Genomic DNA, 22,359 nt, shown 5'->3' on the forward strand with positions numbered 1-22,359 from the left:
AAAGGGTACCAGAGTTCTAAGTAGCATGTTCTGAGATAGACATGATCCATGCTTACCAGAGGCTATGGAATCCTCATAGGGTCATACTTCAGAGCTGAGCTCAGATACTGCCTACTGGCTCCAGGTTTTCCAGGCCATACACACACACACACACACACACACACACACACACACACCTCCACTTACTCATCTGGTGGCTCCTACAGAGAAAAGAACAGCTGTACCCAGCGCCCTTGTCCTGTCCACACACAGTCCACTCGTGTGGTTAAATCCCCCTTCTCCCTATGTTTCCTCTCTATCAGAACAAGGAAGTTTTCTCCAAAAGTGGAAGCCTTTGGCTTGAACCCTGTTTTCTGGCTTGATTTCCTGAACAATTTCTCCATATTGTGGTGTCTTTCTCTATATAGAGAATGATTAGGCTGAGCTGAGAAAATTAGATGCAATTGCAAAACTAGACACATGAGCAGCAACAGACATGCCACAGGAGCCTGATAACCACCTCCTCCCCGTCCCCACCTGCTTGGTGAGCAAAGAAAACAATGGAGACCCCTTCAATTATTCAACCAGCTCACCCTGTTCATATCTCTTCATATCTCCACCCTGCTGCCTGTGCGTTGCCTAACTCGGATGCTGCTGGAACAAGCCATGCCTTTGCTCTCAGCAAGCTCAGAATCCTGGTCCAGCCAATGGAACAGCGTGGATGCTCAGGGTTTCTTCCCTTAGGTGACATCTGTGTTATTGAAACAGCTTTCCCTAAGGTCTGCCCTCCCTCGAAGTGAGGTGCCACCATTAAACCATTGGTTTAACCTCTCATCATGCTCAAGTATGATTTATTGAAAGGAATCCACAGTCGACGTCTGCCTGCTGCTCAACCCTTTCATGTGAACTGCACAGTCAGCCTACTGCCAGGCTCTGGCCTCCTCTGGATCTCTTAGGGGGCAGAGCCTGCACCCTGGGCAGCCTCAGCTGTTTTGGCATCTGGGGAGGGTACTGCCTGCAGGAGTGCTAACCTCATGTAATTGGCCAGAAGAGTGAGCAGCTAATGACATGGAACCCTGCGAAGGTAAGTAAAAGGCCGGGAATCCACGGCTGAGGCGAAGCAGAGGCTTCAGTAATGAAGATGAAGAGACCTAGGAGGTGCGAGCCAGTTGTTGCCGGCATTGTTTAAAGGAGCTAGTTAGTGTCATCAACTGTAATGACCTCACGCCAGGGCAAAGGTCAGAAGGCATGGGGAGTTGGAGCGTATGATAGATGGTGACACAGAAGTTTCATGAATCATTTCTAAGATGTGAGCTCTGCTTGGCACACTGGAGACCTGGCACATGTAAGCACTGGGGGAATCAGAGAATAAGGGCAATCTGGAGCTGCAGAATGCACAGGGTTCTAGTGTTAGATAGATGGAACTTGGCATCTTGAGGCCAGGCATGCACGCAGCTGAGCCCTGCCGAGCCTTGGCTTTCCCATACGTTCGAAAGGGCTGAGCACTGGCTCACCACTAGCAGACGGTTACTTTGTGGAGTGAATGCCCAGTAATGCTGTCTGGTGTCTCCTCAGTACCAAGCCAAGTCTGGCCCATTGGAGGAGAACAGCCCATAAGCACTTCTGCCCATAAGCATTCATGGCAGACATTCTGTGTAAGGCGGTTCCTGCGTAAGGTGGGGGATGGTTAGCTCCCTGTCCCTCGGATAAGATCCAGGTATTGTGTAGGTGCTTACCAAATCTCCAATGAAGATGCCCTGGTTTCTTCCGCTTTGTTTTTCTGTATTAGATTAGCTGCCTCAATAACCCCGTTCTACAATGCACGTGTGCACACGCACATACACACAAAGCATACACGCATGCATGCAAGCATGCTCACATGCTCACACACAGCACCTACGTTCACAAATATATATTTGTGTACACGCTCACAAGCACCCACACTCTCACTCACCCATTCTCACTGTCTGCACCTTTACTCGTTGCTCTGCGTGTACTTCCACCAAAGAGTCACTTGGCGGAGCGACATGTTTTCCCCAGCGTCTTAGGTGTCTTAGGAGACATGACTCACACGAGAGACTTTGCACATTCCTACTCATCTCACGGCTGCTGCCCACAGCCATGAAAAAATGCCATTCTATTGTGGCAGACAAAGAGATGAGAAGCCAGCCCAGGAGAATCAGCCACCTGTCAGTCTTCTTCCCACTGGTCACGAGTGAGCAGAGCCTCTGTAAGCTCCACCCAGCCAAGCCTATCCTAATTGCATACTTACAGGTGCGAGAGCCAAACAATTGCTTGCCACTGTCAGCTGCAAGCTTCAGGGCAGTTCGTCCTGTGGGATTATTACGACAACAAACCGCTGACATCACCAGCTGCAATTACCATCTGGGATGAAGCTTGAAAAGTGGCCTGAGACATGACAAAGCGCTTTTCATCATCGCGGCTGTTCTTCTCCCTTTGGATCACATAGAGTACATGTGAAGTGTGTGTGTGTGTGTGTGTGTGTGTGTGTGTGTGTATGTGTGTTGGGATCAAGCAGGCACAAACTGCTTCAATGATAGCTAAGAATCATGACCTGGGATTGGAGAGAGAGCTCAATCAATAAGGTGGTTGCTACATGAGCATGATTCCCAGCACCCATGTCAAAAGGAGTAAGAGGCATGTATATGTACCTGTCTTCCAAATGCAAAGGAGGCAGAGACAAGGGGGAGTTCTGGGGCTGTGACAAGCTGGCTTTGCTGAATCAGCAACCTCTGAGTTCCGTAAGAAACTCTGTCTCAAAAAATAAGGTGAAGTGGGATAAAGGACATGTAATGTGGATTTCTGGCCTCCATGTTTACACACACACACACACACACACACACACACACACAGGTGGACAGACACATAGACGGACAGACAGACACACAGACACGCAGACTTGTGACTGCAACCTGAAAAGTCCCAGTTGCCCTTGCTGGGCTGTGTCCTCCTGTGCAGTTTGCCACCTGTGACAGTTCTACCCACATTGCATGCTGGGATTTACTGAAAGCTGCTGCCAGTTGGTCTGACCCACTCTGGTCCTCCTGGTGAGGTGGTTCACAGCTGGTAAGAGCAGACAAGACATATTCATTTCCTGTCCTGCTACTAGAAATTGTCACAGACTTGGAGCTTCAAATGACCTAAGTGGCACTGTGGGGACCCATGGATCAGATGGGGATTACAGGCTAAAATTGGGTGTAAGGATTGAAGCTTCTCTTTCTGGAGTCCATGGGACATTTTCAGCTTCTATGGGTTGCCTACCTGCTTCAAGCCATGACCCTGCTGTGGTCTTAATATTTGTGTCCCCTTCCCTTAATTCATAGATGGAAGCCTAATGCCCAGTGTGGTGGATTTAACAGGTTATGAGTATGCCATGAGTGCCCCCTATCATGAATGAGGTCAGTAACCTTATAAAGAACCTGCAGAGAACTCCACTGTCCCTTCCTCTAATGTAAATGAGTCATGCGGCACCATCTCTGAAGGGGCTCCACGTCCTTTGGACTCCCCAGCCTCCAGAATAGTAAGCAATGAATTCTATTGTCTACAGATTCCCCGGTCTAAGGCATCTTGTCACACAGAAGACAAAAAAAAAAAAAAAAAAAAAAAAAAAAAAAAAAAAAAAAAAAAAGAAAGAAAGAAAGAAAGAGAAAAAAACCCAAAGCTTCCTTCTTTCATCTTCAAAGCTAGCAAAGTGGCATCTCTCTGAATATTCTCCCAGCTCTCTGCCAACTGCAATCTGCAAACATTCTGAGTGTGTGTGTATATATGTGCATTTGCACGTATGTGTGTATAAGTGTGCATGTATATGTGTGTACATGTGTGGTATAAGTGTGCATGCACATAGGTGTGTGCATATATATATATATGCACATGTGTATGAGGGTGCATGTGTGCATGTGTATATGTATATATACATGTGTATGTATAAATATGCATGTGTATGAGTGGAGTGTGTATGTATGTGTGTGGGCACGTGTGTGTATATTCTTGTTCATTGCTCATGTATATGCTTTATCACATACATGGAAGTCAAAGTTCAACCTTGTATGTGGTTCCTCAAGAGCCGTTACTTGGGGCTTTTTGTGACTGGCCTATAATTGACCAAGTAGACTAGATTAGCCCCAAAGATCCATTTGTGTTGGTCTTCCCTCCCTTCCACAATCCGCTGGGATTACAAGCATACACCACCATGCCCAGCATTTTTATATATGGGTTCTGGGGATCAGACTCAAATCCTCAGGCTTGCATAGCAAAGCACTTTACTGATTAAGCCATCTCCCTAGCCCTGCAGTCCGCAAAGTTTCTTTACTTCTAAGGTGTCAGATGATTAGATCTGGCTCATTGGGATAATCCAGTATACCAGAACTATCTCAAGGTCACTACTCTTAATTACATTTAAAAAGTCTCTTTTGCATGTTCACAGTTCCATTGACTATGGTGAGACATCTTCATGAGAACACTGTTTTGCCACAAAGGGTCATGGACATGTCCAATAACTCCTCTAGTGGGGATGCAGGAGGCCACTCCCCTTTCTTCTTAGGTTCCCCCTGCCTCCATCCACCCCACTGAAGTGGCTAGAGCACAACTCCACTGTGTGTAAAATCTCAGTGTTTAGCTCAGCAGAAAGAAGTTCTACCGTCTCCCCAAAACAGATCTTGTAGCAGAGATGAATTTGAATATGTTGAAACTAAGCTGTTTTGGACTCCTATGAAATCAAGTTCTTGTTAGCTGCAGACAAGTTCCTGATTAAAATGGTCCAGAGGGTGTGTCCCTAACACACACTGCTTACTCATCTCTCTTGGTGGAAGCGCAGATCCTGGAGGAGAAATGGATTTATTTTATGGTGGATTCGCAGCCACAGAAATTGCTTCATGCAAATGAAGCTAGGCAGTGTGACTTCATGAATAAGAAATGAGCTGACGCCTCTTTCCCCCACAGGCGGTGTCGCACACTGGGAAATTAATTGTGGCATGCTTTGGGTGGCCCTGGCTGGCTCTGTGTAGAGATGCAGCAGACAAAAAAATGCTTTCCTTCACCAGATTGCATAGGAGGCATTTATGTCCTTTTTAGCTTCACTTTGTGTTGTAAGTGACCCATGGGTGGCTCTCCCTTCTCCCAGGAGCTTCTGGGGACTTTTCAGACTGAAGAGTTCATGGCAGAACCCACATGTGACACTGAACCTCACATTGAGAGCATGGCCTCAGGACCCAAAATGCCTAGGTTTAAATCCCTGTGTTTCTCCTATCTATGTGACTTTAGACATATTCTTACTCAATCCCTGCCTCAGTTTCCCTACTTATTAATTAGATACCAGTATAACATCTACTGTGTCAGGTATTGTGAGGGTTGAATATGGCCTCGAACTACTTAGAATAGAGTCCAAGAGCTCTGCTGACCCCTGGAAGAGTCAGATCATGTCACTGTGTAGTTAAAATTACAATAGGGCTGGGAAGCTCAAGTGATAGAGCACGTTTCTAGCATGGACCAAGGTCTGGGTCCCATCCTCAACACCACACAACATGGGTTTAGTGGTCTGTCTGCAATGCTGGTCCTCATGAGACAGAGGCAGGAGAATCAGGAATTCAAAGTCATCCTCAGTTGCATAGTGAATCTAAGGCAGCCTGGGCTATGCGAAACCCTACTCCACCCCCTGCAATAATTAAGACTAATAGTTAGCTCTCTTTGCTGATGATTACAAGTTCTCAAAGTGTTGAAAGGAAAAAAAAAAGGAGAAGACTAAACTAAAACTAAGTCTTGGGTCCCAGACCCACTGCCCAGCTGTCTGGACAAGTCATGTCCCTTGTTTTAATGATTTCCTTGTCAATTTCAAATGGTGACAATTGCTAAATAGCAAGGTTATTACATAAGACGGAGGCACCCTCAAACTATTGTAGCTTAAAATTGTCACCATTTGGGAGTAGAGAGATAATAGCTTAGGAATGTGGACTGTTCTTATCAGTTCCATATCAGTACCCACATTGAGCAACTTACAATTAAAACCCCAGCTCCAGGGGATCTGTTGCCCTCTTCAGACTTTTGTGGACACCTGTACTCATGCGCATACCCACACCACACACACACACACACACACACACACACATGCACACGCACACGCACACGCACACACACACACACACACACACACACACACACACACACACACACACCATTTTATTGTAACTCTCAACCAGGANCACACACACACACACACACACACACACACACACACACACCATTTTATTGTAACTCTCAACCAGGAGTTCAAGCTCAAGCAAGGCTCAGTAAAATGAATGCTAGGCATTGCCTACAGTCATGAAATTCAGTTGGTGGTAAGCTATGGTGGGCTCACATACATTTTCTTGTGCCCTGATGGTGACATGTAAAAGCTGTCAGGGGTTTGATCCTGTTACATAATAGAATCATGGAGCCTACCTGCCAAGGGTCCCAAGCTGTAGAAGAGCAATAAACTGAATGTTCCTTTAAGACAGCTCTAGGAAGATGGAACTCCTGCCCTTGAGAAGATGCAAGCTCCCTGTCTAAGCATCTTAACATCCTAGAGGAATCCCTTCTTTGAAAGGGTCCAACGTGAAAAGCTGAACTATGCCATCTGTGGGTTATCCTTACCGGAATGAGTTCTTGAAGTTTTGATTTCTGGGGTGGACCTTTTAGGTTTTATTTTCCTTATCCAAAGGCTGGGAAGGAAGAGTGAACAGCAATGCTTTGTAATCAACCAGTCCTGGTGAGGAGCTGAGCAGAAACCTGTCTTTACAGGTAGCTCCTCCCTCCAACATGAAAGAAGGGGGAAGCAAATCAACCTTAGTAACTACTCAGTGTGCACATGGTCTCATCAGATCTCCAGGCCTCTGTCTTGAGAGATCATTGGTTCTCCATTTTCTTAAATAGGAACCCAAGGTTTGAAAGGATTAGCTGCTTGCCCTAGTCTGTAGGTCAAACATGGCAAAGTTCAAGGTTCATATCTGCCTGTCTAGTCTCAAAACTCAGCATCTGGCTGGTCCCCACTCTAGCTCCTCTGCTGGGCATACACTAGGCTAGCTGGGCCTCCTTTGGTTACAGCTGGTCAAAGCATGTTAGGATAGACTAGGCAACTAGGGACATTCTGTGGAAGGATACTGGGTTAGCGCATAGAGGAACCACTGTTCAGTTGGGCAGAACAGTCACTGAGCTTGGGGACAGAAAGCCAACACCATGCTAGAACTTGCCTCAGACTCTTCCCGTCTACTCCTCTCCATGTGGTGATGGGCCTTTATCACGCTGAAGATAAATTTATATACTTAACAGAAACCATGGCATCACCTGCTCCCAAGATTTCTTAGCCACACACAAACTGGGTTGAGGGGGAGGTGGTAATGGGAAGACAACAGACTGGATGTCATGAAGTGTACTGAGCTTGAGCCAAGCACAGCAACAGCCTGGGCTGATGAGAAGAGGGTTGGAAGTTGGTCCAGAGCCTTTAAAGAGGTTCTTCAGATTTGCCTCTGATTTACTAGAATACCTCATCCAAGTGACTGAATCTGCCTGAGCTTCATTGTCTCCAGCTGTGAGATAAGGCTGACTGTATCTGTCCATCATCGTCCATATTGGGAACAGCATCCATTCCATTAGAGTGCAGAGTCTTGTGCCTCACAGGGAGAATTCACACATGATTCTGGTGACATTGACATAACTATATTCCTTCAGGGATATCTTAGTGGCTTTTCTCATGGCTCCAACAAAACACATGACAAAAGAAAGTTAAGGAAGAAAGAGTTAATTTTGGCTCAGAGTATAAGGTATATAGTCCACCATGACAGGTGAGGCACAGCCAATGGCAGACACATGAGGGCTGGCCATATTGTATCAGTAAGCAGCAGCCAGGAAGTTGGACTGGGCTGTGGACCCTCGAATCCCTTCCTAGTGACCAACTTCCTCCAGCAAGGTTTTACCTCCTAGAGGTTCTACAATCTTCCAAAGCAGCGCCCCCGAGGTGGGTACCAAGTGTTGAAGCACATGAACCCGTGGAAGACCACAACAGGGAAAGAACATTGAGTTTTGACAACATGGAGCTCTTGAGATGGAAGATCAGGTGACTTGGCAGAGCTCAGAGGGAGAAGAGAAGAAAAGGTGATATACCCTAGGGGCAGAGGCATGCGTATCCGTGCATTGTCCCTTCTCACCTAGGACTGGCCATGAACTGTGGGGCACACTACAAGGTGAACATGCAAAGCCTCTTGTTCAAACAGCATTCAGAATTTCAAGATGGCACCAGTGAGAACTAAGTCCGGCCTTTCCTAGCACAAAGCCCAGGTGATTACTGGCACAGATCACGTGTGTGCAAGCTGGCCTGGCTCCTCACTGGACCAGTGTGGGATATTCTCTCTAGGATGCACTCTTCCTTCTTGGCAGCTTTTTACTGAAGTTTTTGACACATCCAATGAGGAACAGGGATTTTTGAACCCCAGAAACTCATCAACAAGAATTCTATGGATGTATAATACTGCAGTTAAGTGTACCTATTGAGCTTGTGTGTATATATAAATGTTTCCTGTTGACTGGAGTCTGTAGTTACTGGAGTGTTGCCATGGAGATTGGCAGGGCCAGCTGTTGTCTCATTTCCCCCCAAAGAATTGTATGCTAATGAAGCTCCCCTGGAGAGTTCTCCAGGGGCAAGACAAGCTATTGAGAAGTCTGCAAACCAACCGCAGGTAGTGGATGCCAAGCTCCTGTTTGCTGTTAATAACATGGTTTTAGGGGATTCCGCTGAGAAGTAGCTAATTAGGGATAGGAATCTAGAGGGAGGCTGCTTCAAGAAAGCAAGGTTGAATCCTCAGTCAGTCACTGAATAGCTGTGTGGTTGAATTCCTGAGAGTCTGTTTCCTCATTTAGAAATGAGGATTGGTACATCAGATTCATGGGAGCTTCGGCATGAAGTGTAAGGAAGGCTTGGCTCAGTTTTTAGACCAGGCATGTGGGTATAGCAATGTCACAATGCTGCTAATATTAAAGGAATGCTCTTGATTAGGCTCAAAGGTTTTACCCAGGGCCCTATATGCATATGTATTGGCTCATCTAGTCCTTAGCTCAGCCCACCAGTGAGGATACTGCTGTCCTCATTTTATAAGCAGGACACAGAGAGTTTGAGAGACTTGCCTGAGGTCACCCAGAGAGGAGATGGCAATGAATAAGGCAGTCTGTCTCTGGAGTTCTTAACCATCATGCCCAGAGCTCCTGGGAGGTAGATTAATGGTGACATGGAGGCTAAGACATACACAGTCTTCAGGTCTTCCCATTGACTCTGGAAGTTCCATCCAAGCTGAAGCTACCAACAGATTGCCCTGACAGAGCACTGGGGGGCAGGCTGGAGGGGCAGGGGTTTTAATGGGCAATACTGGTGGGGCTATGCAAGGGCCAGAAGTCACATTAAAACCATCCCACTGACTCCTCTGGAGCTGCAATAACTCCTACCTTGTCTGATGTGTAGGCTAGATCTACATAGAGGATAACTTGGGACCAGGGTCTGTGTGCACAGCCTGACTTGTTTGCTACTCACTGCAGTGGTCCTTCCTCCCAGGACTCTGAGGCTGACCACCGTGTCCTCCTGCAAACTAAACAGCTGCAAGAAATAAGCACAGGCACAAAACCAGCCCCTGCAACTTCTCGCTAATCCTTTGGATTTCCTCAGATATGGCAAGCAGCTTGGGCCTTTGCAAATTTCACCAGGGCTGCACTCCCCACCCCTCACTCTTAGCTCCATGTATCACTCACTAATGAAATTCTCCATCCTTCTGTGTGAGTGCAAACAGTCCTTATTCAAGGAGGTCATCCTGACCACCCCATCCTAGGTGTTAGGGCTGCCTGTTACCAATTTGTACCTAGCTGCTGGTCCAGTCACTTGCTGGGATTTGCATTAACCAATGGTGAGTATAATGATTGGCTCAGATCAGCCTTTTCTCATGAATGTTTTATTCACTCTTGAATCAACAGATGCCTCCAACAACAGCTGGCCGAATCTGTTGAATACATGAGTGAGTGAGTAAGGACCCACCCAGCCTCACCCTGTGCACTAGGGAACCCAGGCCCTCTGTGGTCACTCCAGCCTCTTCAGTGTTTGGTGGGGGACTGTGGTCCCACTAAGTGTTCAGAAGAGCACACATAAACACACACACACACGCGCACACACACACACACACACACAGCATCACAGGGCAGTGTGGGAAGGATGCAGGGATGCAGGGAAACAATGGCTAAACAGCTACTGTGTCTTGGGGCCAGGATCTCACATGAAGTTCTCAATGAAGGGCCTCTGTGTACATTTGACAACCAAGAAAAACAAGAGTCAGGGTGGACGTTAATGCATGCCTGTTCCTTACCATGAGTGTCCCCAATTCTTCTGGCAAATGAGGGTAGAGACAAGTGGACCAGACAACCCTTAAAGTCACTTCCAACTTGGTCATCCCCTTCTTGAGGCCTGGACTCCTGCTGTTCCTGTGTGCATCTGCATGCCTGACTGCTAGTGCTCAGAATCCTCTTGGACAAGAACTGTGTCATTAGCTGAGGCTGCAGCATCAAGCTCCTAGATGAAGTAGCAGCCCTTGGGGAATGTAAATACCAAGGAGTTTGGGCTCAGATGTCCTGTCCCATGTATGGGGGGGGGGGGTTCTGCAGCACTTCGCTCAGCCTCTGTGCAGTTCCACAGTAATCAAGAAGGAACTGTATGCAAATGCAGTTTCTAGATGACTGAGCCAGGCTGTTCCCAGGGCTGGTTGGGATATTTATTCAACTCACTGTCACCAGATGCTTTTCCAAGGCAAAGGCAGGGACTGTGATAAATGATAACACGTTCAGCAGCCATGGGCGAGATGGGAGATGATCGGCCGCCCCACCTCCCTTCCCTGGCACTTTGTATTTCATCTGTGATTCCCCCGAAGCCTTGGAATCACTGCTCCTAAAACTCAAAGGCAGAAATGGAATTCTATTCCAGGCACCAGGCAATGGGGTCGCCGACATTCACCGGGGTTGCTTTAATCTTGCCTGAGACATCCAACAAGAAAGAAATGTGGTAAGCTGGGTCTTGCAGGCAGAGAATTACCCTGGGGAATGGGTCCCTGGTCTTTCTCATCTCTGGGTCTCATCCTTCTCCTGAACATTTGCATTCTACAGAAGGAAGAGTGATTTCACTTAAAAAAAAAAAAAAAGAATGGGTATGCTGTGCTGGGAATGGAGCCCAGGGCTTTGTGTGCATTCGGCAAGCATCCTACCTCTGAGATGCGGTCCGGCTCTCAAGTCTTTAACTTCTGCAGTTGCAATCTGTTGCCTTGAAGAAAGCAGGAAGCTACTTTGTAAGTCTGGGAAATAACAGACTGGGAAGCAGACAAGGGCGAAAGCAGAAGGAAGATGCGCAGCACTGGTTGGTGGCTATGAAGGTTCCTGGAAAACTGCTTGGGCACGGCAGGACTGGGTCTATGGCTCCAATCCCCCCAGGCACTGCTCAGAGCATGAACTCATTACTCCCTGGCTACGCAGTGAACTTGTCATTTTTTTATGCTTATTTTTAACATGAGGAAACTGAGGAACAGAGAGGCAGTCGAGCCTCGCAGACACCAGTCCCCTTTACCGAAACTTTGTGCCCCTCTATGACAATAGCTAGTAATATTTTTTTAAGGGCACAGCGGCACACACTTATAACTCTAGCACTGGGGAGATGGTAGAAGAATTTCAAGGTCACACTGGATCACACAATGAATTTGAAGCCAGCCAAGAATCCACATGACACTGTCTCAAAGTAGTAACGATGATATCAGTAGGATTACTCGTGGTAGCTGAAGCATCGCTGCTTATCCGAGGCCCTGTCTCGGGCAGTTCCAGTGCTGTCTTCTTCTCATTATAAACCGTGCAAGGGAAGAAACTGGTGAACAGGAGGGTGGAATGTAGCAACGATGGTGGTGTAACAGAGCCAGCCCTTCACTGAGGACAAAACCCACCCACTACTTATCTCAGGGGAGTTCAGGCCACTGAGAGTGGTGGGGGTGCTATACTCTTTGTGCCCAGCCCAGGGTCGATTGATTGGTTTTGTTGGGAACTGTGGGGAGGGTCACTCCTCTCTGGAGATTTATGGTGGTGTCTCTTCAGCTATGGAGCTAGGCACCCATGGCAAGACATTGAGGCTAGAGCTGAGCAGAATGAGGGCTTAGGGTCAGTATGGTAGGAAAATGAGCTTTTCCACAGTTTGATATGCTTAAAAGAGCTGGGGTTCTACGTAGGTTAGCTGCACATGGCTCTGTGTTGGCAGTGGGTTCACACATCTATCTTGGCTGAGGCCCAGGCAAGGCAAGGAAGAGGACTTCCTGGAGGGGTCTTCGTTTGTACATGAGGAACAGATCCACAAGGATTTAGAGGCTTGTTGAGGTCCCCACAGCAAGGAATTGGCAAAGCCACCCTGACCTTGGCCTCTATGTCTGTGGATACTGTTGGTCTGGAGGTGTCACCAGAGAACAACCAGGACACTGGGGGTGGGGTGAGATTGTTAGAGATAAGGAGTTAGCAATGCTATGGACCTGTGTCCTCCTCCAACTAACTAGGATGCTGAAACCATACTCCAGGAGTGCTGTGAAGGCCCAGCAGGCCAGCCTGTTGAAACAGAAAGGAGATCTGCCAAGGCGCCTAGATTTGGGGAGCAGAGAGGAATAAAGACTTGTGAACACTCAGAGTACAGATTTGGGAGAGCAACAGTAACAAATATATTCTAAAATTGATCATGGCAATGCCTGCAGACTGAAAATAAAAATAACATTGAATCATATGCCTTACATAGAATGGCCTGAGACTTATGCAACATAAAGCTGATCGTATTGTTGTTAATGCAAGGTGGTCCTAGGAGGACCTCTGGCTGAGCAGTGAGAACCTGGCCCTGCAGCTTTCTAGTCAACAGAGCCTTGGGATGTAGGTGCCATTTCCTTCTCAACAAGGAATGTTGCTGTTCCTTGCCAGCTTCCATCCCCACTTCTGTGCAGGCCTGGCACATGGCACCAGGGGGAAACGCTATCACTAGGGGACCGCTGCCCTCTGTCACTCAGCTCTGGGTTCCCCTATGCTGACTCCCTGGGTCATCCTCACCATGATGGATCCTCTAGAACTGTAAAGTCCCTTCCTAGCCTCAAGCCCTGCCATCTGGCCAGATATCAGCCTTTGATTCTGACCCAGGGTTCTTTGCACATTAAGCCCAGACTGAAAAACAAAATCTGGTCCAAAGTCCCCGTGCCAAGTAAGAATGGATATAGCCAGTAACAACATATTCTGGAGTCTGTGGCCAGGACTGTGCACACCACCCTCAGGGGTCTCTGCCGAATGCCTTTTGAACCCCAGCCCAGTCAATGCCATTGTATCACCTGGGCAGATTCCAAGAGAAATAGACAAACTGTTTTCCTCTCCATCCCTAAGTCATTGTGCTCCCTGGAGAGCCCTGTCCCCACAAAGTTCTACTGGGAGACAAAGATGGTACCCTTACCAAGGGATGGAGATGGAAGAGTGTCTGGTCTGCTGAGAGGGGTCCAATGGGCTCCAGGGAAAATAGCCTATTCTGCTGTTCATTGTTAGTGAAATCACAAGCTGACAGCTTTCTCCCAAAGAGGAGAAACAACAAGAGTCTAAGGCTGGAATGTGCTGTGAGGGGGAAGACACTGGGAAGTGGGTACAGTTGAAGCTACAGAGATGCCTCCCCTGAGCAGCCCAGTGGCTGGGTATAGAGAGCAGAGAGAGAAGGAAGGGAAAGGGAGAGCATCCAGGCCTACAGAAAGCTACAATCACCAGTTGAGTAGCTAGACTCACATCTTACTTTAGGAAGCCTGTCCAGTTCAGATGGGGTAACACAGCTCATTTGAATTGACAAACAGCTCCAAGATAGGTGCAAGCAACTCTTATATTTCACCTTTTGCCAGGAGACAAAACACAAAGTCTGCTGAACCTGCCTGGGTCTCCTGTTTGTCCATGCTGAAGACAATTAGCCACTTGTGTGCCTTGGGACCAATGGCCCCCACAGTCCTTCATTAGCTGCCACCAAGCTTCTGTCATACTAAGAACTGGATAAAAGTGCCAGGAATCCAAAACAGTGCTCCCTACAGTGAGTGGGGACAGCCTGGAGTCCATATAAAGTGAAAAAGTCCCTTCGGTCACCTTGTAATAGGTGACAGCTCTGCTTGAAAATCCAGAGTGCAGAAAGGGCCATAAATAGTTCCACTCACACTACCACCTGGGTGGGGGAGGGCAAAGAGGTGAGGTACGAGCCCTCGTGGTTTCTTGGGGGTGCTTTTTATAGATAGCGCATGACAAGTGTGCTAATCAGGCACTTTTATCGGAAAGGTGAGACTTGGTTCTGCTGCAGCAAAGACACGGTTGTCATTATCACTGACTTGCTTCGTGACTTTCACGCCTCTTCCCGTTCTGTCCTGTCATCCATAGTGTTACATCGGAAGGAGTGTTATCCTAACAGAAGAGGCTGAGACCAGAGAGGGTCTTAGAGCCAGTGAAGTGTGTGACAGCCAGAGTCATGTCAGGGTGAACCAGAGAGGGTCTTAGAGCCAGTGAAGTGTGTGACACCTGGAGTCGTGTCAGGAAGTTTATTTCTATGGAGAGCTTATGCCCCTAGGGAAGGTCTCCTGACTGCTCAGTCAAATCCCAGAGTGGTGGCACCACATGCTCTCATTGTGTCCTCCACCACAGAGTCTCTACAGGTGAGACAAGCTGGCACTCCGGCTCTGAGGAGCAGCACAGGAGCCTTGTGAATAAAAACAGTCACCCATGGGTAAGTTAGTGCACAGTGACACTGGATACAAATGGATACATTACCTAGATCCTTCTTCTCTGATTTGTAACATTGTTTGGGAGGGCTGGGATTTGTTTTTTGTTTTGTTTTGTTTTGTCACCAACTGTGGGTTTAATTATGTGTAAATTGAGATCCTAATTTCTGTTGCTTCAGACTTGATCTCACTTGGAAATAGGAGTATCCCAACTGTAATCATTTAAAACCAGGGCACTTTACAGTGGGGACAGTCCTTACCAACTCTGATCGGTGTCCGTATGACAAGAAGGTGGAGACTGGCCTTAAACTGCTATAAACCAAGTAGTATCAAGGACAAGGACAGCAGAAGTTAGGACAAGGCAAAGAAGGATCCTCCCAGTACCTCCGAGTGGCCACCTTAGCTTTAGACTGCTGGCCTCTCGAACTTATTACAAGATAGCCACCCACGGCTGCTTTTAGCAGATCTCCCAAGTATAGGCGTCAAAAGGCCCTAAGCTCTGTCATCCCACCAAGAAGATGACAGCATGGTCAGAGTTCACCTTCCCTGTGGCTGAGGGATACCACTCACTCCCCCTCATCTTTGGAACTTTGTGTCATGCTTTGGGACTTTGAGACATGCTCCTCAGTTCTGCATGTCCCACCTCATAGGGAGTCAAAGAGCAAAAAGGGTTCTGGGTAGCAGACTGGTCTACCAGACAAATTCCTGTCTCCCAGGCTGGTTCTCTGCATAAACCTGATCCAGGCTTTAGGGAAACCTCTCGTCTCCAGCAGCTATCCCTCCTGTGAGGGATAGGCTCTGATAGCAGATTAGCCTCTAGAGGAGGTCATTCATCGTCCATTCCGGTTCCTTTCCCTCCATACAGTTAATGTTCTGTGACGGAGCATCCCATGCTGGGTGCTGAGGATGCACAGGGAGTAAAAAGCAAAGCATCCCTGCTCTCCAAAGGGCGTAGAGAGCTCACTTGGGCTGCCAGGGAAGCCAGGCAAAGAGTAACACAGAGGCTGTTAAGTGCTCTGAGAGGGGACACAGTTACTAGGGGCCTCAGGCAAGCTGGCAGAATGCAAGCTCACACACATGCCAGGGGGCACTGCACACAGGCTCACCCTAAGCCTTGGGAGGAAGACCTGCTATCACCCCCACATGGCTAAGGCCAGAAGAAAGAGCAGCCTCTCCCCCAAACCTGCAAGGCTCTGAGGAGAGCTATGCAGTAGGGATCTACCCAGATCCCCTACACCAACACTGCCCTACCTTCTGACCTACCTACTACTACTGTGCTAGGGACTCACAGCAGTGACTTATGTCAACCTCTCACACCCCCTGCCCAACTGCTCTTCACGCTCCAGCCACTCTCCAGTCTGTCACCCCAGGCCGGTGACTTCACCTCTGTGATGCAGGGCTAGTCTTGAGACGCTCCCCTGACCAAAGCTCCCCTGAGCTTTCTGATCAAACCCCATGGTTCTGGTCCACATTGGAGCACACCAGCATGCCTTTCAGCTCCTGGTCTGTCTTAGAGTTTTGTGTGTGTGTGTGTGTGTGTGTGTGCGCGCGCGCGCGCGCGTGTGCGTGTGCGTGTGTGTGTGTGTGTTTGTGTCTGTGTGTTTGTGTTTGTGTGTGTGTGTGTGTGTGTGATGAATGTCTGTGGTTGTGGCAGATGCCCTTCCCCACACTCAGTTGGGCATTCCCTTCACAGAAGTTATTAATCTTGTAAGTAGCTCATTTGTTTGCTCTTCAACAAATATTTAGCGATTTAACATTCCTCTCCTGACAAATGGTGCATCTAATGAAATCAGAAGTCACGCCTGACTTACCCACCTGTGTACTTTTCACAAGAAACAGGAGAATAGGTACTGTTTCAACCATCACAATGCCAATGGGCTGGCTGTTGGCACTCCATACCACATTAACACATTCAGATCCTAACCCCTAATCCTGTTCCAAGGTGATGAGGCGATGAAAAGGGACTCTACCAAACTCTCCCATTCCCCAACTGTCCCTTGAGAATTCAGTAAGAGATCTCTCTGCAAGGCAGTCCCAAAACCTGCCGGTGCCAGCACCCTGCTCTGGGACTTCAGCCTCTAGAATTGTGGGAATAATGCCAGCATCCAGGAGAGGTTCCCATGGCTGCTCCTATACTGCAGACCATCAGCCCAGCCCGCAGATGCTCCATGTGCCCCTTCCTATCTTCTAACAGCAGAGTATAGTAGTCCTGGTCCTGGGGCTGCTCCCTGTGCTGCCCACTATACTGCCTCCTGACATTCAGTGTCTCCCCCTTCTCTCCTTACCACTCCTTTATGGCCCCTCCCCTATTCCACTTTTCCCTACAGACCATGTGGCGTTTCTTGGAGAGGGCATGAGCTGGCCAGTAATATCAAATACAAAGGTATCCCAAGAAAGCAGAGCAGGAAAATGCCTCCTCCCCGGCAGGACCAGGGACATGTCCCCAGGTGCTCTGGGTACCAGGTGCCTGGCTGCTTCCCATCCCACGCTGGTGCTGGCAGGAGACAGAGGTGTGGGCCTCCAGGGAGCAGAGACTGCTGCTGCCGAGTTTCATTAATCATCTGCTAATTGTGGCAAATGGGATTTTACAGTTCCCCAGGCCCTCCCCATGAGCTATGGCTGCACCTCAGGGGCGGAGGCGGGGGGGGGGGGGATTGCAGGTCAGCCACAGGAATTCCTTCAAGACCCCCTGGCTTGCGCAGAATGCTCTCTATGTGACTCTGGGAAGGAGGGGTGGAATCCTTGCCTTTCTTTCTGCCAGGCCCTAGTCACATCCCCAGTGTAAGTCAATCACACTACCTGTCAGTGAGCCCGTGGCCAAAAGGGTGACTGGGTGACTCAGCTGACTCTCTAAGTGGCACATAATCCCTTCTGAAGGTTTGCTGCTCAGGACCCAGCCTAGGTTACCAGGCCGCATAGACCAAAGCCCTGAATCTACTGAAAAGGAGAAGGAGCTGTGGCCGCTTGGTCTCTGGGTCTCTACTTCCTCACCCGTCATGTTTGAGAATATTATATTCCCCTCTCTGGGAAACAGAATAGTGAAACTAAACTGCATCCATCCCAGTGTGTCTGACTGAGGATGCTTTTCAGCATCCATTCCTAAGGGTTTTCTCACCTGTCTAGGTCTCCTCCACCCTTGCTTTTCATGTGATGGTGGGCACAGCTTTACTTAGAACAATGAGAACATGGCTGGGCTCCACACTTTGCTCTGCTCTCTACCACACCCTGCAGGCAGGCCCTCCAGATTGAGCAAGGGCAGGGACCAGGGATAGAAACCCCCTATCTGAAGGTGTCCCTAGCAACAATGCAAACCTGGGGCTGTTCTGCCCACCCCTGTGCTTAGGGGTCAGCTCAAGTCTTCCTTTCTCTTTGTCCACTACCATCTGGTCATTTTGATCAAGAGCCCCAGCCAACTGTCACCTCTCTCACCCCTGTTATATAAGGCACAGTGAGGCAGGGATAAAGCTGGGGTTTCAGTGTTTGTAAAGTACCCTCCTTACTGAATGGTTTGGATAACCACGTTCTCTCTTGGGCCCCAGTTCCCTAGTCTGGTGAGTGAGGTCTCCTTCACAGAACAGTCTTAGAGTATCCTGGGTCTTGGGAACATGCAGGATCCTCAGTTCAAGTGGACAGTACAATTCAGACACAGTCACGCAGCGGCCCAGGGAGGCTACACAGACTCTCACAAAGGCCTGCCTCTCCCCCCTTCAGTCTCCATACCCACACCTCACCCTTGCAATAAAGTAAGAACTGGTCCAGAGTGCTCCTGTTTCTTTGATTAAAGGAGTGTGGCCTCCAGAGGCTTCTAATTGGCTGACAAATGATGGAGAGAATGCGGCTTCTTTCTCATGAAGCTGACAGGGTTCATCAGGAAGGGGACATCCACAGTGCTGACGCCAGCTTCTTGCCTTCCTCACAGCTGGGGTATCCCTAGCTATCCAGGCCCTGGTAGGAACCTCTGAGGCCCCCAGCTTCTCACAGTGTATGCCTGGCCTCTGACAGACACTGTCAGCCATTCACAACCACAGCCATTGATTTTAGGCAGAGAATACCTTCTGTTTCCTTAAGGCAGTTTCCCTGAATCGGAGAAAAATTATGAAACATCTGATGAGGGAGTTGTGTCTTGTGGTTTTGTTTTGTTTTTTGAAGACAGGAGGGTGATGATCTGCATGCTACTTCATGATAATCCCCTAATGGTGACAAGATCAGGGTCACAGCTGACCATGGTGGTGCATGCTTTCAATGCCAGCATCCGAGAGGCTGAGGCAAGAAGAGGACAGCCATGGGTGACACATAATGAGTACCAGGCCACCCAGAGTAAAAATAGAGATTGGCTGCCTTCTGGCTACTTAACCATATCCATGTAAATGAATTCAACCAACCCACCCCTGGGGTCTCACTGTTTACCGTCTGGGTGTGCATTTATTCTTACTGTCTTTTATGAATGTTACGCTACTTGCAGAAAGATGTTAGAATGCAGCTTTCGTGAGAAAAACTGGGGAAGGACAGCCCCTTGTCCACAGGTTTTTGGGCTCCAAAGCCTATTGGACCTGTGTCATTCTGTAGGCTGTCACCCTGAGCTTGAGGTAGAGTCAACCTTAAAGTGCTGTCCACTGTCCCCTATGAACTAACACACCCTCTCAAACACAAAGGTAACAGTGGCCAAGTCACACCCAGACCACAGTCCTCCTTGAGCCCACACACACTTCTGACCAGTGGAAACCACCTCATGCCTACCCTCCAGTGCTTTTAGACATCCTCCTTTCTCACACGGGCTCAGGCTGTTCCCTCTACCAGGAAGGAAGCAGCCTCCTGTGATGTGAGAGCCACGCATGGGGTCTGAGTCAGGCTCACAAGGATCTGTATCTGAGCTCTGCCCTTCCTCGCCTCTTGAACTGCTAAAGTTCCCTTCCCCAGGAAATGGAGAGATGCCAGGACCTTGTTGCTTGATGAGTCAGAACTTTAGCCCTGCCCTGTCTCCACCTGAAACCAGTCTTCTCTGACTCAGTGGTTAACACATCCACCACACTTGGAGCCACCTCCCATGTCCCTTCCTCTCAAGACCCGTAAGGGCGAGGGCCCCACACTGACCTAATGCTAGATCGTATGTTTAGCAAAGCTTAGCCATGGTCTATGGAGCAATTTCTCTTCAGGGCTCCAAGCCTCACCTGCTTCCTCCTGTAGCATCCTAACTCTCTGCATCCATGTCTCCCTGCTTCATTCTCAGCCTACCATACTCACCTCCCTGGGCCCTGCAGCAGTCTGTGTTCTCTCTGTCTGGATCCCTCTGCCATACCACTATGTTCTGATCTTCTCCTGGAGAGCTTCTACACTTCATATAGTTTAACATGTAACTCAGGCCTCCTGTGCTCCCTAAGAAAGTTTGTAGACACCCCAGGCCGACCAGATCCCCACCTCCATGTTTGCATAGTCTCAAGACTGCCTTCTTGCCCAGACCCCACCACATAGTACTTACTGTCTTTGCCCACCTATCTACCTCTCCTGTTTGGCTGTGACCCCAAGGACTGGGCCACCTCTAGGTGGAGACTTTCTTGGCTCTTTGGAGCATCTGCCCATTAGGACAAGCACCTTCTGTGGACAGGGCATGTCTTGGCTACTGTTACCTATGTGGTCTAGACAGTGTGTTAGTTTGTAAGGAGACAACACTTCAAGGCTGTGTCTACATTTACATGTACATGTTCTGCTTCAAGTTCAAACCTTGTTCATCAGCACAGCAATTAACGGCAGCGCCAAATGACAGATGGCCCGGCACTGAGCCTGAACCTTGGCTCCACAGCAGGCCTGGAGTAGGGCAGACATGTCTGGCATGGTAGATGCTTTCATTGATCTAGAGTCCATCTCTAAGGATGCTGCTATGGAGCCAGCCGGATGACATCAGTGCCAGCAGTGGGGGTTGGGCCTAAAAGGGCCAAGCCATGTCACAGTCCCCTAGGATGACTGGGCAAAGTAGACCATCTCTATTCTAATATGGAGACTTTTTGTTTTATGTTGTGTTATACTATTTAATTTTTATCTGAAATTTATAGTAGGAGGTTCCAGAATCCTACCTTCCAAGTTCCTTCAACATTAAGAATACCCCCACCCTCAGACAACAGCATCCTGACAGATCCACAGACAGTTCTGGATTTTCATAGTTATTACTCAAAATCGTCATGTCTAGGTTCTTGGGCATCATTTAGCAGACAATTAGGATATTAGTGTCTGGCATTATGTAAGAACAGTGTTGGTTGACATGATTCTATGTAAAAGACTACAGTGATACCTTCCCTACTTCCTGTTAGCCCCTCCCCACTTCCTGTTAGCCCCTCCCCATTTCATGTTAGCCCTTCTCTGTTTCATGTTAGCCCCTCTCCATTTCCTGTTAGCCCCTCCCCGTTTCATGCTAGCCCCTCCCCACTTCCTGTTAGCCCCTGGTGTGAACAGACTGGCTGGGTATTACTCTGTGAATGATACTGGCTTCTCCTTAAAAGAAATACCAAGTTAGCATCCACATCGATGCCTAGGCCTAAATTTAAGGCAACATACAGTGCACAGCACCAGCATGGACGCCACAGTTTTAAGTCCACCAGTGCTAGATCTTAACTTGGCCACAGTGGGAACCCCAGAGGGTCAGTGGACAAGCAGCCAAGATGAAGCCTCATGGTGGCCTCCAGTGGCTTCTTTTCCTCTGAATGTTTCAGATCATCCAAAATGTTTCAGATCATCAATTCCTCTGCCATGTTCCCACCACAGCCATTATAGCATATATTCTCTCAGAGAGTTGGGGCTGATCCCTTCTCAGCTATCTACATCTCCATCCAAGTGAAACAGAAGAGAAAGGTGCAGCCCAGGAAGGTGAATCCTGCTGTCTGTTGTTAGTGATGTGGAAATTATACATCTTGTTTAAGGAGGCACTGACACATCTGTGTACACAGGGAACCAGGCTGGGAAGTCCAGAAAGTGTGAGGCAGCCTCTGTGAGGACCATCACATCAGTGGCACTTCTGAGGCAGCAGACAGACTAAGAAGAGGGCCTTGCTTCCTTGAAATTAGTGGCTTTGGAGATCTCCATGCCATCAGGGAAACGCCTGCTCTCACCTGCTCTTCTCATCCAGCAATGGACAGGGAAGGATTTCTTGGGATCAGCCCTGCCCTGCCCTGCCCTGCCCTTCTTTGATTACCCTGTGACCGTAATAGCTGAAGGAGATTTTAGACATCCATTCTCCTCTTGGGAAATAAAACCATGATCAAACTTCACGAAGACTCAGGCATGACTGCTTGTTCCTCTCCCAAGACAGCTGTCACTGAAACATGCAGATGACAGGGGCTTCAGTGGGAGATGTCCCCTTGGGAACCCATCACCTGACTGCGACTCCCTCTCCCAGTACTGGCAAACACATATCTCATAGCCTTCCAAACCTTACTACAAATATAGAGTCCCCATTTTTATGTGTAAAACTTAAGACTATTCTACTAATATGATCTGTTCAGGCATAGAGTAAATTTTTTTTTTCAAATAAGAAAAGCATGTTCTGTTTCCGATGAGTTCAGAGATGTTTCCATTTCTAGAG

The sequence above is a fragment of the Mus caroli genome, chromosome 7, assembly GCF_900094665.2.
Source record: "Mus caroli chromosome 7, CAROLI_EIJ_v1.1, whole genome shotgun sequence".
In the NCBI taxonomy this organism is placed as follows: domain Eukaryota; kingdom Metazoa; phylum Chordata; class Mammalia; order Rodentia; family Muridae; genus Mus; species Mus caroli.